Genomic DNA, 8,521 nt, shown 5'->3' with positions numbered 1-8,521 from the left:
TGTTTGTAGTAAAAATAATATATGTCATAAGCATGAGTCTATGGCAACCTTTTAGCAATGTGTGTTAGAGAAATCAGATTTGTACAAATATTTACTGTTCAATGTTACAGCATTATATACGGGGGAAAGTTGGAAGTCATCTAAACGACCAATTCAAAAAGAAAATTCCACCATGCCCATCTGAATAATTAAAATCATTACCGAGAAAAGCATAATACCAATACTAATATTGGTTACAAAGTAATTGCCTATACTATTAGATAACACATGTCTATATATTTTAATGTACTTGAAATTGTTTGCACTCCTATCAGTACATGGAGGGCATTATGACAAAATGTCATAAATTGAGTAACTTACAAATAGCGGTTTATCTCTCACAGTTCTGGAGCTGGCATACTTCTCCCCACCTCATGAGTGGCCATCTTTAATTGTAACCTCACACGATGAAATGGATGATGGAATTCTCCCGAGATTCTTTTTCAAGGGCACTAATTCCATCCAAGAAGGCAAGACCCTAATCACCTAATAACCCCCAAAAAACTAATCACCTCCAAAAGAACCTACGGCCTAATACCATAACTACGGGGATGGGATTTTAACATGCAAATTTTGCACAGACACAAACATTCACACACAACATGTGGTTACTGCTTTCCAGGCATTTTCAAGTTGTAGGAAAGAAAGTTGCTCAGTGGGTTACAACAGCTTGCTCATAGATACTTGGGACACATTCTTTCCCTTTCAACTTTTTTTTTAGATAATACTTTCTATAAAAACAATGTATTTTAATTTTTATAGCTTAACATTTCTAAATATTGGAATGTAGTATTTTCTCCAGGTATCTGCCACTAGAGACTTAACTGGAAATACAAATATCTTGTACTAAATATTTATATTTATACAAATATATTTATACAAATATTTTGTACTAAAAAAATGTATATTTAACTAATAATGCTACTTGATATTTATAGAGTGTATACAGGTACCATGCATTTGTTTAAGCATTTTATGTGTTTTTTCACAAACTTATAACATGTAACTTTATAATATTCATTTAATTTGATTTCCTATTGTTGTTTATTTAAGTATCATAACAGCTTTTCTTGGTGAAATATTGGATTCCCAAATATTATTATGTTACACTTAAGAATAGAGGAACTATTAGACAGAAAATAAGTAAAACAGTAAGGCTACAACTTAAAATACTATGAACACAGTCACACACTCTCAATAATTACTAAAGCTATATTTAAAAAATAAGATTGGGGAATAAATAGCCAAAACAGGACAGGCCACACCATATACTACTGTGCTTCAATCTCTCCTCACCAGTTGCTCTCACCCTGAAATCGGCACTTCCAAAATGAGCATTTCACCATCTGACATGTTCATTGTCCTCCAACCCCTACCCACTTCCAGCTACATGTTTTGTACAACTTTTTTCCCCTACCACTTCACTTCACTGGCCTCTTCCCATTCATCTTGCCCAGCATCGCATAACTGCATATTTTGTTCCTGCAATGTTGATAGTACTAATTTGAAGCTTATAGGCAAAATGACTGGCCTACAGGGTCCTTGGTTTATAATAAATAAAAATCACAGCTGCTTTTGGAATCTAAATATAGAATGACTAGGTAATAGCACTAGCCTGTCATTTAATATTGTCAAATTATTAGAATCCTACAAAGTCCCCCAAAAGAATTCATAAGATATTGTAATACTTTTTACTGCCCTTCATCACATTAGAATTTACACATTCTTCTGAAAAAAGCAATTAATGGATATTTCATTATCAAAGCCATTTTGAGAATTGAATAAAATATGTGATGACTCTCCTTAAAAAAAAATGCACTGTCACAGAGCAACAGTCTAGCATAAAGCAGAAAATCCAAAAGTTGGAGGCTGAGTCAGGATGATCCCAAGTTCAAGCTTAGATTGCATTATACACGCACAAGAGTTATTCTTGAAGTTCAGTGAACTATGGTGATTATGACGCTTATTAACATTTTTCTTAGAAGTTACTTGGGATTTGCCAAATAGCACCCTGTCCTTTTCAGGTGATCAGCACTCCCTTACATCCCTAAGAAACACAGGAAAGAAATTTATGAAAAAAGTTCTTAGTTTAACCAGTTCCCAGCCCAAAGTGGGAGAGTCTTTGAAGAATTTCCTTTCCTGATATCACTGGACCATAGGCTATAGCAACCAGAAATGTTGTATGCATTCTTCTAGAAATAGAGCCCCTAGGTCTTTGAGTCTGAAACCTGATAAATTATTTCTAATGCATTATACATGAAGGTTTTTGTTTTATTACTTGCCTATAACTGGTAGAGCATGTTACTTTGGCCTCTCCCTTTGTCCCTCAGGCCTCCAAATGACTCTGCTAACATGTCCACTTAAACCTCATTGACAAAAACTTCACTGTGTCACTACCACATCTATGCAAGAAAAGCTGGGAAATCTGGGGAAGGATAGACATGGACCAGCATCTACTAAGTGTGAGAGGCATGGTTGAAAAATATAGTGAATGTTTATACTTCTAAAAAGTATTAAGAGTAAAAGACTTATTGCCATTAATCCCCCTCAAAACATGGCCCCTCAATTCCCACACACTTGTCACAAAGTTCTGGCCACTTTCAGAAGCAGTTTTGGAAGTCCACTTCTATGTCTTTAGTTCTGCCATGCTAGCTGCCTCAATGTCCTAAGTTTTTTCAAAACTTTTACCATTCATGGTCATTTTTGTATTTTTGCTCACCCTTCATAAAGACATGCACAAAACAGGACTTCTGGAAATCCTTCAGAAAGTGGGAAGAACAATGAGACAAGGAGTTGGCATGGGGGTGATATATTTTGCATGTGATTAATGGCAGTGCGTCTCACTGTAATACACAAATCCAAGCATTCATCATACATTTTCATTGCCTCTTGTACTTCTGGTGTATTCACATATGTGTGTACTCAAATCCAGATGGCTAAGGAGCCCTTCCCTTGATTTCTATCTCAAGAATTCCAGCTACCCAGATCCAACAATGAAACTGTTGCCCTTCAGATAAGGCATCCTACCATCCAGAAAGCTGGGATTGGGACCTTTAGTCCTATTGGACTATGAAATAGAGGGGTCCAACATGGAGCAGCTGTAAGATATGGGTTTGCGCTATATATCTGTAGGTAACATATTTATTCCTGACTTTCCCTTCCTTTGCTTTTAGCAAGAACTTCAGCTTCACTAAAAAGTCTTCTCATCACCAAATCTTGCAAGAAGCTCTCTCAATTATTACCTGATGATTACTACTTCATTTTTTCCTCCTACCTCACCCTTTATTGTGATTTTTCTTTCCAGGCAGTCATGATGTCAAGCTTCTAACACAAAAAGCTGCTTACAAGGGTATTGCTGTTCGTGTTGTTTTTTTAATAGAGGATTTGAGAGCTGATCCAGGTAATGAGCATGAAGTGGCAGGAGCCCACACCAACTTTATTGGATGAGACTTTGACCAGTCTGCATGGAGGAAGGTTCAGAGGTCGAAGTGCAGAGGTGAGGAAGTGGGAGAGAGGTGAAGGAGAATGGGGGAAAGATCAGAAACTCCCATGGTAGAGGGATGACAGGGACAGGGCTCAGACAGCACAGGGCTGGGATCTCTGGATCAAGGAACCCTGAAGGGCAGCCCGGTCCTTATAACCGCATCATAACTGCATATCTCTAGCTCACCAATAGGTGACAGCTGTCAAATGAGGTTTCACAAGACACACAAAACAAGCAGGCTCTGTGGCTTAAAATGCACTTGTTTGGGCCATTTAAAAAGTAATCAAATACGTAAAACATTGAGTTTAGTGCCAATGGGCTGTCGAGCTGACAGAGGCCTCAGCCACCCTGAAGAGATGACTTAGGGCTCAGGATGTCACCACCATGACCTCATTCCCCAGTTCTCCTCAGCATCCCATGAAATACCCAGAACTCAGAGAACTAAAAGACTCCAAGTTGAAAAGAAAAACCATCAGCATCCTCAATATAGTCAGAAGGGCTGCAGACTGTGCAGCCCAGGCTCTGAATGTCCTGGGCAGATGGGGTTAGGACCGCATAGCTCCACACCATGGCTCTGTGCCCCAGGAGAGGAACTCATCCCCCTGTTGGTTTCTCTCTTTAAATGGGTTTGCCAGAGCAGTGTGAAAAGCCTCGATGGTGGACGACTGCTTTCTCCCTGTCCACTGTGAAAACCTCTAAAGACAGTGTGATGACTGTAAAATCTGATACCATGCTCGCTTTGCCAAACAACGACACCTCATAATTCCACACTGTAGGGATGGATTTCAAGAGAAGGCAATGAAATAACAAACGGTTTTCAGATAGGTTGTTTCCCCACATTTCCGAGTCATTTCTGAGACCCCGTGAAAGGAATGCTGAAGCTGCCCATTCTGAGACCATCAGTGAGCTGACCATCATTTGAGAAAGAACCAGGTGGTTGGCTAAAGAGAAAATGAATATGCCACAGTAGGAAACCTGCCTTACAGTGAGTTACATGACTTAAGAAGCTTGCGTATGTTTTTAGGTGGGTAATAATATCCTGTTCTGATTTTTGAAAAATATTTGAATCAGTTTTCTTTGAGATTTATAAATTATTCTTCCCTGAGCTTTGCAAACCATTCTGGTAATTTAGTCACTCATTTGGAGAATATAGTTATATACTTATTTTTTAAATGTTTTATCACTTTGGGAATAATAGTATATTTGTTCTGCAACATCTATTTGTGGATTTATATGCACTATTTGAATTTATATACACTATTTTGGAGAGATAGGCATCTACGTAGGATTTAAATTATACCTTTATTTCCTTTATCTTGAGCTAGGAAGACTTGTACAGCCTTTGAGGCACAGGGGTCAGAAATTCTTAAAAGTAATGAGTATAGGAAGAAACTTGTTATTCTGAGTGATATACACAGATATTTTTTTTAATCTCCAGAAATCTCATTTTGCTGCATATTTAAGGGAATTTCTATTGGAGTCTTGACCTTCTATCTTATATCAGGCTGAAATAAAAGTCTCTTGGTAATAAGTACATAGAGGTACTATGCAATATGGACCTGAAAAGTAAAGTATATTTTCCAGGTGACAGCAGGGATTAGTATTAAATAACATCTATTTTACTGTAGAAGTTCTTTTCAGATGGCATTACTGTGCTGATAATAACTTTTCAAGGGCTGAACTATTTTTCTAAGTTTATGCTTTTTTTTATTGTTTTCCACATAACTTGTTGATGTAGAAACATTGCTCAGGGTGAAATTATTTTAAGTAGGTAGAGGTAGAAATGCCATTCATCAGGAATAATTTTTCACCAAGTCTTAATGCCAAAAATGCCAGGAATTCAATTCTGTAGCTAATCCTCAAAGCTTATTTTAACACATGCTACCTTAGTAAGTGTGAAGGAAGTACTAAACATAGAGCCTGTGAGTGTAGTCATGTCAGGGAGAGTGTCTTTTAATCTTTTATACACTGGAACACTTAACCTAATGCCTGACTCCCAGCAGTATTGAACATGGCAGCACATGTAAGATTGGAAAAATGAGTGTTATGTACTAGTGCCAATTCGACAAGAATCTTCTTCTGTACTATGTATAGAGAGCAAAGCCTGCCAAAGTGTGTGTGTGTGCTAAATGAATACATGAAGTTGCACCAGTTATATGTATATATTGAAGTTAAGTTCAAAATGTTAAGCACTTCGATTTTGGAATTTTTAAAAATATTCCTATCATCCAAACTACAGTTGCAACTGTCAGAGAATTATAACCTACTAGGAAAAGCTAAGAATATACTTGTAAAATATAGCCTAAAGACTCTAAATTACATAATTTCTCAGAGTCTTCTGGCACTGGGTGAAGAGACACACACACACATATACACACACACACTTCAGGATCACTGTGAGAAAGTGGTGAAAATATAGAGTACAAAAGTGTTAACTAAATGAGTCTCTAAACTTCCAGGTGCCAGGCAGATATAGTATACAATTAGTCTAAGAAGATCAATCTGTATCCCATTGTTTGTAATTAAAATTGCAATGATCTAATGTATTGAAACAGAATTTTGACTACAGACCAATTTTCTCTGGACTTCGAATCACTTTAACAATTAATTCACAATCACTGTATATAAAATTCTGGGCAGTAATGAAAACATTCCTCACAATCTTTGCAGAGCATTAACCTTCTTTATATTAGAAATATTGATCTTTGGGCCAAAGATACTGACCTAAATCAATATTTACATTCAGTTGGTATAACGAAAGATCAAAGTGTAGAAAATAGCTGAAAATAATTATAAATTTAATTGCCTCTTAAGATATTTCTTGTTTTTCCCTATTTTCTTTGTCCTTCATTATCAGATATCAAAGTCAAGTTGCATTTGCCTCCCACTGTATATCTAACTACATAGCTTTTAATGTCATCTTTATAATTTTGTGTATAGAAAAGCTAGTCTCAGAAACATCTGTCCCATTTCTATGTATTTTCAACACTGTTTCTCCTGTTGCCAAGGGTGCTGAAGCTACAAAATGCATCTAACTTCTGCCAACTGATCTAAGGAATAAGCTTTTGAAAGAGCATGTGTTCACTAGTTCATTCCTGTACTGAACAATTAATAGCTCGGAGGTTCTAGACATTGCCCTGGGCAGTGATGCTATCATGAGCTGTATTAGAAGAGAGCTCTTGTAAACCTTGTGATAAATATTATGGCAGTCAGAGAATTTGCTGCACTGAACACAGATAACCGAAGTTGACCTGGCAGAGAAGACTTCTTCAATGAAAAAAGAAAGATCATGGGGGGGGGGGGTAGCACTGAGAATGTGGGGAATGAGAAATAGCAGGTCTCCAAGATTCATCTCCATTTCTTTCTGCTCACAAATTCAATCATAATTTTCAGTTGGTCTTGGTATGAATTTTGGTAATATAGCTGAAACTAGTCAACGAAATAAATGCATATAATCTGTGCTATTTCTAGATCAAAAATTTTAAAAAGTAGTACCCTTTAAGGTTACCTTTATCCTCTTCGTAGGATCAAGACAATGACCAGACGTTGGGACTGGCAGGTCTATAAGAGAGATGAAACCTGACTCTTTAATAAATAAAAGAGAAATGCTACACAAACTAAATCCTCACTTTAATCTGCTAAAATATGGAGCATATCTTTTTACTAGGCTTGCTACATTATATAGTGTAGTGTTTTTGTCACTGCAATTTAACTGACTATAACTAATATAAAAATGTGCAAATTGAAGTGGAATATTGCCATGAAAAACCTTAATTAGGTGGTAATCAATCATACATTTTCCAAGAAATCTAGAGACTCATGCAGTGACAAAGTTTAAGGTTAACATACCACCTACAATAAATAGGAAAACAGACTGTATGCCTACTGAGCCTCTAATTTGAGGAGGAGCAGCCATTGAAAGGAAGCAAATTTCAGTGCTTCTTCTTAGCTTTTCAGTTTCTACTAACAAGATAATAAAGGAAAAAGATGAGCATGGGAAAGAAAGTTCTGACTTTCAAACAGCAATAAAGGGAAATAGAGAGACTAGAAATTTGAAATTTGCAGTCTCATGAAGTCTGACTGAGACTCCCAACAATTCGGGGTAAGAGTAAATGTTTAAGCCACAGAGACTCACCAAAACTGCCCAGTTTTAGAAAGGAACTTAGCTTCAGGCTTGTGGCAAATGTAAGAAAAGGACCTAGTATTCCAACCCATGCCTATTGTTTTTCATTGCAGAGAGAGAGAGAGAGAGAGGGACAGAGAGGGACAGAGATAGAGATCAGAGAAAAAAGCAAAGAAATGAAGTAGGGCTAAGCACTAACCTAAAGAAATCTGCAAGATCAGGAGATGGCTGCTACAAATCAGATGTCTAAAATATTTCAGAGAAACTTTATTGGAGAAGGCAAACTAGAACATCCCTGACCAAGCTGTATAGTAATCCTTGGACTCAACATACTACATAAACAAGAAACAGGATGCAAAAATGTAAGTCCTGGATATGGGCACACTCTGCAATTGTCAGCTCATATTCATCATGGAACAAAAACAAGAGGAGCTTCCCAAAAGCCCAGCCTCCTACAGAGCACATCCCTTACCCAGCCAAGGAAATTCCTTGCTAAGGCTGAAGGTCTTCACAATGACTGCCAAAAAGGTTTCTGCCCTTGGTACAGACAAGAGGCTCCTGTGAATTTCACAGTTAAATGTTTGTTCACTAACAATAACGTTGACCTTGCACGGTAAACTAAGGTTCTGGTGGGCAGGAGCAGGAAACCTATACTTGATTGACTACAGATACCAGGACCATGAGGAAGGACAACTCTAACAGATGGACACACTGTGCTCTGTGAGACATGCTGAACTTTGAGGTAAATACTAGCATTTTTCACACATTGTATGTGATTTAGGACTGTTGTTCTTCAGGAGATAAATTTGTTCATATTTCAGGACAAGATTAAAGATTATACTTAGTGACCAGAAAACACCAAAAACTGTCAAAAA

The sequence above is a fragment of the Heterocephalus glaber genome, unplaced genomic scaffold (genome assembly GCF_053883595.1).
Source record: "Heterocephalus glaber isolate CG9 unplaced genomic scaffold, H.glaber_assembly_v1.0 deba00001481, whole genome shotgun sequence".
NCBI classification, from domain to species: domain Eukaryota; kingdom Metazoa; phylum Chordata; class Mammalia; order Rodentia; family Bathyergidae; genus Heterocephalus; species Heterocephalus glaber.
The sequence above is the reverse complement of the archived record's forward strand: the minus strand, read 5'-3'. Positions refer to the sequence as shown.